The following is a 10,900-nucleotide window of genomic DNA, read 5'->3' as shown; positions in this document are numbered from 1 at the left end:
TGTTGTATGAATTTTTCCTTTTTTTTCGACACCCCCCAAACCTTGAAAACTCCACTAGGGGCTCCAATGGTGCTTTTTGTGTGATTAGCGCAAATTTCGGTAATTAGACAATCAGAGCGTAGTTTGTGTGGATATCCTACAGACACATGTACCACCTACACATTAACACTAACTTCTATTTTTCTTACAAATACTTCACGATACACTTAGCACATACCAGATAATCAACCATTCCATTTTCGTGGTGGCACTTACTGTGGCTACATGAGCTTCAGGGGAACAGAACTGCGCTCACCTTAAGATGTGATGAGCCTCCACGTGCCCGGACAACCCAAAAAATGGTCAACCCCTGTACAAGTGCATGTGACTAAGGCTTAACTTTTGAAGCATGTTTTTGGTCTCTGAGAAGAATACCCCGAGTGCCCCGATAAAACCCTTACATGCACAAAGAAAGTATGCAAACTCTACACTGAAAGGTCCCAACTAGGATTCGAACCACGGTCTTCTTGCTCTGAGAAGAGAGCTGAATACAAATTGAGTAAGTTAATTCAAGTCCTCGTGAATGCTACACAACTTTATGTGTGAAGCATTCTCTGCAGTTGACTTTTCTCCTGGGAGAGCAGTGAGCTGCAGTCACCCCCAATCCAACCCCTTTAATGCTGAGAGTAAGCAGAAAGGCATTGGGTTCCATTATGTAGATTTTAACCCTTGTGCTATCCTAGTCACTTAAACATTGGGAGTTGGGTCATCTAGACCCACTAGATGGTGGGCTGAACCTTTTTTCTTCAATGATTTGTGATCTTCACTGGGGGACATGGTAAATCTTTCCACCTTTATCCACCTTTGTCATGGTAGGGAGAACACGTCAAAGTAAGGGTGGGGTCATCTAAGATAGCACAAGGGTTAAGGTATGAGTTGATTGTGGGTTTGAACACAAAACAAGGCAATTTGTGGGTGACCAGATGAGAATGATTCCACAATAGATAACAGGTGCAGTATTTTAAGGAAGAATTAGCCGGCGCTTTGGACTGTAACTTCAATTGATGCGATGAAGAATAGAAAATAAATGCTGCTGGAGCAAATGAAACATTCTGCAGCCTTTCGTTGACCTCATTTTCACGGCAAGCTGCATGTTGTTTTGTCTGCGAGCGCTAAGGCGGGACACTCTGGCTGTTGCAGCAAAAGCTCGATATCTGCTCAGGCTGTTTTTATACTCATGACGGAGAGAAACGAAGATCGGGTCCCAGTGAGGGTAAAACTGTCCAACAGGGCCGCACCCAGGCCTTTGAAAAAGAAGAAGAGTGCAGGAGGGGTGTAGAAGAGGGGGCTATGCACAGAAAAGACATCCAGGTTAAAAACGCAACATTGGAACAAGCATAGTGGCTTGTATCGTTTTATCAATCTTATGAATTATTTGATTTACAGTCAGAACATCATGTGAAACCTGTGTGAACCTAGTGTCAAGTTCACAGCTGTTTTTACAGACACCATCTGTAGTTAATCAGGTCCATAGCTTTTTTTTCTTTTTTTACTACAATCTATGGATCTTTTATTATGCATAAATTGTCCCTTTGACGGTGAGGCTCCATTATCATATATTCAAGCCATTGAACTTTGTTGCACAAGTTCAGTTGGTTTTCACGTACTGTTTATATACATATTTAGTACAATATGTTGTTAAATGTATCGGATGACTGTCCGACAGTGGTAAACACAAAATATATATAGTCTTTTTATAAAAGACCCTATATACTACACACCTCACGACCATACATACTGAACTCCTTTCGACCCTAAACACCACCTTATACACTATACACCTTACGACCCTATATTAAACTCCCTGCGACTCTACACATGATTCTATGCAATACACACCCTGTAAACAATACTGTACACTACACACCCTACGATCCTATTCACAACCTGGTAACCCTATAACCCAATACACTACACACCAACCTACACAGTACACACAACCCTATGCATGACCCAATTCATTACATACCCTACAAACCACTCTATGTACTGCACACCCCATGACACTACAAAGCCTACATACTGAACTCCTTACAACCCTACACACCACCCTATACACTACACACTCTACAATCCTACACACCACCCTATACACTATAAACCCAGTGACCCAACAGATGACCTTGTTCACTACACAACCTACGACCCTACACATTACCCTATGCACTACACACCCTATACATGACACTGTACACCACCCTATACACCATACACCCCACATACCTATACACTGAACTCCCTAGAACCCTAATCACCATCCTATACACTACACACCTTTTGTCAGGTTTGAGGTACAGCGACCATAGTGGGTTTTTCTTTCATTAATAGAGGAGAATCAACATTTTAGTCAGCATGTGAAAGTCTATGGTTAGTTCGTCTCCAGCTACACCTTTCTTGAAAATGAAGTGCTGAGTCATCAGACAACAGTTGTGCTGAGTCATCGGAAAAGAGTGCGGAAACATCAAATTACTCTGAAAGACAATCGATCCAGATCAGGGCTGCCTAATTCTTATTTATCCTCGAAATCTACCACATCACCTGTTCTCCCTGCACCTCTTGCTGCTGATTTCCTGGATCAGGTGTGTTCAGTCAATCACAATAAGTAGACACCTGAGTGAGCCAATCATCAGAGAGCAGTGAAGAGAACTGGAAAACAGGCAGGGTGATCTCAAGGACCAGGATTGGGCAGATTGGATGACCTGTGGGCAGATTGGATTTCAGGACAATAAGCAATGTCAATATTTGTTGCTTAGGCTACAATCAGTCCTGACTCACCTGCATCACTGCCACCCATCAACTGTGTATAAAAACTGGACCAAGTGAGTGTGACGTCTCCCATAGAAAATTACGCGCTTTGGGTTTCAACAAAAGAGAGACAATTCAGTTGGCATATTTACATGATATGGACATCGCCATGTTGGAGCCAGGCGATGTCAGTAACCAATGATTGGTCCGAGTCGGTCTGAGTCAATATTTCTATAGCAACCACTCTTGCCAAATTAGGAGTAAGTTTATTTGAAGTACACATCCTTTCCACTTTAAAGTGGGCTCAGGAGAATCTCTCTATCAAACGTGTCAAGCTTTCAACATAAGACCACATACTTTTTATGGAGGCATCTGATTGATCAGTTAATAACTTGAATAACCTGAACTACAGAAAAAAAATCATTAAAAAAAGTTACATTTGCAAGAACATGGTAAATAAAAAAGGTATCAGAGCATAAATAATTACTCTGACAAATAGAATGACTGAGTAATAGCTGTTTGTCCCTCTTTAGAAGTCTACAGGATTTTGGCTTCCTGTAACCAGCGGGTACTTCCTGTTTAGAATGCGAGAGGGGTCACTCAGTGTAGTTCTTGCATTTATTCAAAGTTTTCACCCAAGACCTACACACAGATATCTTGGACCTCACAGCAATGCACTTCACTGCATGTGAACTTTATAAGATGTGATCACAGTAGACCTCAACTTGCTTGGTTAAACGATTGACTGTAAAACGTGCAACTACTGGCACTTACATGCTGTATGCTACTCCCAGCATTCCATGAAGTTCAGCTACATTTCATATCATTTCTATGCAGACGATATCCAGCTCTACTGTTCTTTCCCAAAATTTATTTCTACAAACTACAAAATTTGTTGAATTGCTTGACAAGCACTAAAACATGGCTGAACAATAATCATTTAGTCTTAAATACCCAGAAAACCGAGACGCTGATTTGTGCCCCAGAACATAAAATCCCTTCCATCAGACAACACCTTGGGTCTCTGAGCTCTTCTGTCCAGTCAAGGTTCAGAAATCTTGGGATGTTGTTTCACAGGTCCATGTCCCTGGAAGGTCACTCAAAATCGATATTAAAAAACTGTTTTTATCATCTTAGCAACGTGGCAAATTATAAAATATTTTGTCCCGATCTGACCTGGAAACAATTATCCATGCTTCTATTTCTTCTCGTTTAGATTACTGCAACTCTCTTTTTACCTGTTTTAACAAACGTTTCCTCAACCGCCTTCGACTTGCCCAAATCTCTGCAGCAAAGCTTTTAACAGGAACCAGTAAACGGACACACATCACTCCTCCTACATTGGTTACCAGTCAAATTTAGAATTGATTTTAAAATTCTACTTATACTTTTTTCAGAGCCTTGTCAAGCTCCGACGTACATATCTGACCTTTTAAGCCCATACTCTTTGGCCCGATCCTTGAGGTCTTCCAACCAAAATCTTTGAAGCATTCCAAAAACCCACATCAAGACTAGAGGGGATCTCTCATTTCAAGCCTCCTCTTTGGAACTCCCTCCCATCGTCGTTGCATCAGATTGACTTTTTTAAATCTCAGGTCAAGACGTTTTTATTCAGGAGAGGTTTTAGTTGATTTTATTTTTGTTTGGCTACGTTTTACTGTGTTTGTTTTATTATTGTATTCTATTACTTTTTTGTGTTTTGATATGATTGTATGCTCCTTTTGTAAAGCACTTTGTGATTTTTTTCTTGGGAAAGTGCTACATAAAGAAATTCTATTCTATTCTCTTGTCACCCCCACTGCTGAAGCTTATGCGGACGCACCCACTGTTGCCTGCTTTGCCTCAAATTCTTTGTATTTGAAAAGATGACCCCCCCGTTTCATTTGGAACTGATCTTTTGTCTAGGACATTTAAAACAACTTGTAATTATCAGGATAAAGTTGACATTCAAATCTGAACGTTTATCTCCTGCTTCTCAAGTACTTCATTCTCGTAGGGGAAATAAATATTGACCTTGCTTGCTCAATTTCTGTCTATATTTGCACTCTTTCTGTACACCATCAACAGGGGGTATTAGAAAAAGGATTTTAGTGGATAATAATAATAATATAATGGATTGGATTTTTCTGCGCTTTTCCAGATGCTCAAAGCACACATTTACTTATTTTGTTATAAACAAACATCCAGTACAGACCAAAAGTTTGGACACACCTTCTCATTCAAATCAATAGAAAAGTGTGTCCAAACTTTTGGTCTGTATTGTATGTCCCTTTTTTAATCCTAGAGAACCCATGGGATCAAATTTGCTCGCTGTAATTGTCTTTTTGTTTATTTATTTTCCTTTTTTTTTGTTAGGGTGCCGTTCCGTTGTTTCTTTTAATGCTAATTTTCCTTGGAAACGGACCAAGCTCCAACTCCTAAATCAAACTTTCCCCTGTTTTTTTAAACTCCCGTACCCGATGCAGCGATTAAAGGTGTTGGCAGAGGCATAAATGCGAGGACAGAGAAAATGTCGCCAGGTGCTAAAAAAGCAAAGGCGTTGTGGCAGGAATTAGATGAAAGTGTGAAAGTAACAGATTCGTCTGAAGAGAACGAATGAGCGCGGAACATCTGGGACGAGGTAAAAAAAGATGTTGGTTAATTACTCTGGAATTGTGGGCATTCAAGCTGCTGCCACCAAAAATGAACCACAAATTAGGATCGCACAAGGTTTTTGAAGACAAACTAATTTGATGACATCATGTTCGGTGGAAAACTTTAGAGGCGATGAGTCCGGTTTTAATTAGAAGCAATTTGATTGATGAGAAGATCAGAAAATGTGCAGAACTGGATTTTAAATCCTCAATTGAATTTCCTTTGGACAAAAACAGCTGCGTTTACACTGGTCTGTGTGCCATTTACAGTTTTCTAAGAATTCTCAACATACACAGATAATTTGACATCTATGTTTAAATCTTCATTTAACGTTTTTCAACTTCCTCAAAAAGATCAAATAGTTTGTGTTTCCGCTTCGTCACAAATGAAATGAAGATTATTTTGTCAATAAATGATAGATTTTCCAGTTTCAAATGAACAAAGCCCCAGCAATCAAGCTGTGGAAACTCAAAGTTTTACAACCTTTGACCTGAAAACTTTGCTGAAACAGGAAAAAGTACAGAATTTAGAAACAAAAATAAATTTTTCTGTTTACCATCTGCTTATTTTGGCTCATCTTTTTTTTTTATTTATGCTTTTTTTTCTGATCATAAAATCCTAAAAGTTTTAAAGTCTCTTTAAAGAGAAGGCCCCTTAGAAAACAACACATTTTTGATATGATTATACATTACAACTGTTTATTCTCAATACAAAAGGATTACTTGGTAAATTGTTCATTCTTATATGTGGGTCACATAAACCTGTTGGTAAATTTCAGCTGAGGACAAAACTTTCTCCTTCAAATCTCCACTCAAACGGATGAGACAAGAGCTTAGGCCAGGGGTGGCCAACCCCGGTCCTCAAGAGGCTCAACCCTGCCGTTTTCCAGCTCTCCCTGGACTGCTTGCTGTTGATTAGCTGATTCAAGTGATTTCACATCCTGACTGACCGAACACACCTGATTTAGGTTATCAGCATCAAGCAGTTAAACAACATTAAAAAACATTTCTTTTAAACAAAAAAGCAGAAAAGAAAACACGTCAATAAGAACAAAGAGTATAGAAAAGTATTTATGATTTGACGAGGCTCCATTCAACAACTTATGGTGCAAAGAACCAAGAAAATTCACGGTTCACTTCAAATTCTTTGTCTTTTAACAAACAATAAGTCGTTTGAGACTTTTGATCTTCTGTGCATTGAAATGCGGCGTAGGTGTGCAGTGTTTGTGCTGCCATCTGTTCCCCTCCACCCCACGGTTTCTTTTTTTTCTCCTTTCCTTAATTCTGAAGGCAACTTCAGTTCCGCGCAGCTTGCAATTGGACAGGTGTTAAAGGTGTGAAGCTGGCCGAACGCCATAACATCCCTGCCAGCAGGCCGAGCTGCTTCCCTGTGTGCAACAGCGCAGTCACCCGCAGAGATGTTGAAACAAACAAAAGGAAAAAACTTTACCTTTGTCTTTACCTCCATTCTTTTCTGCCAAAGTATCACCGTTTCTAGTTTTTCCTCATCAGAATTAGATGCAGATCAATCTATAGCAATTAAAAAAAATAGTAGTAACAGTCAATAATTCAAAATGCAAATTTTGTAGTAAAATTTAGAAAAACTTTTTATTATTTGCAGATTATTGGTTCAATGCTATAAAGAAGTTTTCCTGTTTCTTCCACCATTTCTTAGCTATTTTAACCATTCGACTATTAAAATCTTCAGCTCTTTCAGCTTAGTCCAGCTATGAATTTTGGTCCTTCAAATCCTTGAACTTTTTAAGATATTCCAGGATTTTTGACTCCATTGAAATACATGAGGAATACTGAGTGCAGAAGTTCACTGGTTTGAGACCCGGCGCTGGCATTTTTCACAAAAATGTCTTTTGTTATTGTGCAATTCTGACTTTTTTTTGTGGTCAACTTTATTTTTTAGTTAATTATTAGCCTTTAAGTTTAATTTTCATTCAGCCATATAGCATTCAACTCCGAGACTCTTTCTAGTTTACTTTTTTTTATTTAATGAATGAACCACTTTTACATTTTAAAGATCTGACAATGACCATCTATCCATCCATCTATCCATCCATCCATCCATCCATCCATCTATCCATCCATCCATCCATCCACCTACCACGTTCAATTCTCCACTACTTCTAATGAAAACTATGTAAATTAGCGCTTCCAGGTTTCGAGTTCAAATCTCGCATTTACACATAATTATGCAAATTTCTACGACCATTTTCGAGTTCTACAGACAAAACGTTTAACTCTCAACGCCTTCAATGCGTTAAGAGTTAAACCAGGTGGAACTTTGACCAATCAGGGACTCAGATTTGGTAGTGACGTGTGAATGACGTCCCAACCCAAATATTCCATGTGTCCGTGTTTTAAAAGGGATCCAGCGCGTTCCGAAACGGACGGATAGAAGGATGGACTTGAGTCTGTCTCATTACATAATAAATAATGAAATAATCTATAATTAATAATCTAGCAATAAAATGCAAATATCAGCGCACAAATGTTTCATTAGTGTGTTTTTGTAAAAAGCTCTGGGTTTTTTTTTACATCAAAATTTTTCACACACAATTAAATCTTTTTCCACATTTGATTTGGTTTGATTGCTTTATTTTAAGCTTAAAAAATAGTTGCACAATCCAAAAATATATAAAACCTACTTTAGATATCAATTAATACATTCAATAAAAGATATTGCATTTTTCTAAATATGACACGTTTGGTGAACACATTTCCACCAACTTCTCTTTATGTAGAAACTTCTATAAATGAGGCTTCAGAAGAGTATTTTAATGATCTGAGAAGTAAAATGTGTTAAAGCTCTCCATCTTTTACGCATTGTTTTTCCTCTTACAAGGAATGTCACAGCTGGTGCAACATCAGCGTTCATTCGTCCACATTCGCTGACTACACACAGAAGTCAGAAAAGGAGATGATGAAGAACGGTGTTCCTGTTTCAATCCATCATCCCTTCTTGCCAGACGCGCTGCTCTTATAAAGATCCGATCTGATCAATAAGGCAGCAGCCCCCCCCCTCTGAACACACGCCTCACTATGAAGGATTCCTATCGGCTCGTGATGAAAGACTTTCCTTCACGACGACAAGCTGGCCGTGCTGGCTCAGCAAACATGAGACGATAAAAGGATGGATTTGATCTTTCACGTCGTCTGGAGTCACAAAATGGCTGCAAATCAGCCATAAAAGTGCAGATGGTAATTCAGTAAATATTTTAAAGGACTACCATCATTATAACCGCTCCCTGTCTGACCTGTGGGATCCATCATTAGCTTACCAATGAGACGGAACTTTATCTTTTCCAAGGAAATTGTTGGATTTTATGTCGAAAAACAAAGCAGTGGTTCCATCATCATTTCACGCCCAACGTTTTTGGTTTTTTTCTGAACACATTCACTTTCCTGTTGTGATGTGTGTCACCTTATCAGTAACGTTCTGGACCGTGTTAATAATATTGTCAGAACCCAAAAAGTAGATTTGAAGGGACTCCTCAGCAGAGATGGAGTCAGACGACTGCACCCGCCTTCCCGTCCGGCGGATCCTGAAATAAGATAATCTGTTCGAAAGTCCAAGTTAGCCGGTTTCATGTGGAGATCAATTGGAATGAGCTCCTCGTTCCTGGAAATAGGCTGTAACAGATTCAAACAGTCTGGGTGCTTGACGACTCAAAAAGTCACTCCTAACCTTTGAAAAACAAGGGGCAAATCTTTTTGCCTGGGCAGCAGCTGCCTCCCTTGGCTCCCCCGTAGCTGCGCCCCTTGCTGCCTTACTATAGTGCAGCTCGAATTGGAACAAAAAAAAAAAAAACCAACTCGGTAAAAAAATACATGGTCATGGTTTGTATTTACATGGGACCAAGCACAAACATTGACGACAATATTTGTTTGTAACATGTATCCTGTGAAGCCCAAAGGCACATTAATCGGATAAACAGCGCTAAGCGGGGCATGGAGCAATTTTTGCAGCCATGTTGAATATATTTTTGCAAAAGGGGGTGCATTTGACACATGGGCCACACTTTGGACATGCTAGGTGTAAAAAGTATCACATATTGGTAAGTGCAATGGTTCAAATCCAGAATTTAGAGTGATCGTCATTCAGTCCACCTATTTTGAGCTTTTCAAACTGATTCAAAACCAGGCGGACACTTCTAGAGTCCTGAAGTTCTTTGACAAACCTACAGAATGTTTACAGGTCTCTAAAAGAAAAAGATAAAACATGTTTATACCACCCTTTTTTTTCTTTTCACTTCCATCTCTCATCCGCCTCCTCCCAGAAAAAGTCGCTGCTCGCAGAGAACAAGGACTGATGGATGAAGCTCTCATACAAAGCGAGCGGCTGACGGGGGGGATGGGGGTGGGGGTTCGTTTCCAGCAGAAGTGCGATGGGTTCTGATCAGTGGCTCACACGTCCCAGACGGCAGAGTGTTTTTCAAAGGGTCTGGTAACTGCTCTGGAAAGTCAGCCGCTCTTCGGGAGCGGAGCTTTAGCTGCCTCTGAAGCCGGATTCCCCTTTTACCTGTCAGGATCAATCCCACATCCGCCGGTTGCATTTCCACCCAGAAACCTGACAGAGACAGTAGTGTTCAAAAGAAAGCGACACGTCTGTAAAGACTCCTAAACCCCCGGTGAGGAAAGGAAAACCATGAAATAAGGTGAATACAATAAACCCGGTAGTCGGGAAGAAGACTGCTCATAAGCTTTTGCTGATGTTTCTTTGTTTGTGAAACTGCTCTCCACCCATTTCTGATTATTAAAAGAAAACAAAGTCTGTCCAAAATCAACCTAAAAAGAAAATTCTGGTTCTAGGGATCTTACCAAGAGGGTTTTTGCAAAAGTATTACTTATTTATTTTTTACTTAAAGGTTTAATTGAAAACTGTTAAGATTTTTCATCAATGTTTTTATGCCAGGATGCAAAAATTTAAGCAGCTTTGGGGACTGTTAGCCCAAATATGAGCAGTTCTCTCAGTGAAACACAGGGGTGGAAGCATCATAATGTGTGATAACGTCTTTTGCTGCTCCAAGGTAACCTTACTTTAGCCACAGTATTGGCATTTTTCAAACAGTAGCTCTTCAATTGTTTACGCAATAACTGTAATACTAATGGATTCTGAGAAAAGCAACCTTTACGTTCCAAATAGGAAGTACAGTATTTTTTGCAGCACAAGTCGTGTTTTGTAGGCGTATCAGTATTTGCTACAAACAACAACAGACAACGCATTGGCTTCTTTGAAACAAATTTTAGCTTCATCATCTGGACAAAAACGAGCGGTAAGAGGTTAACTTTCTCTCTGAACTGATTGCTTTATTTAACCCGTTGTGACGATCAGCATAGCTATCGCTTTCCTTTGCCGCTGCAGTTGATCTAAACTGAAAAAATAACGGGAAGTAAGTGCAAAAAAACTGAATATTTATTTCTTTTGTAAGCGACCATGGTATAAGTGGGATAATGGCCCGCTGAAGTGT

The sequence above is a fragment of the Oryzias latipes genome, chromosome 5 (assembly GCF_002234675.1).
Source record: "Oryzias latipes chromosome 5, ASM223467v1".
Classification (NCBI taxonomy): Eukaryota; Metazoa; Chordata; class Actinopteri; order Beloniformes; family Adrianichthyidae; genus Oryzias; species Oryzias latipes.
Note: the sequence above shows the minus strand (reverse complement) of the source record.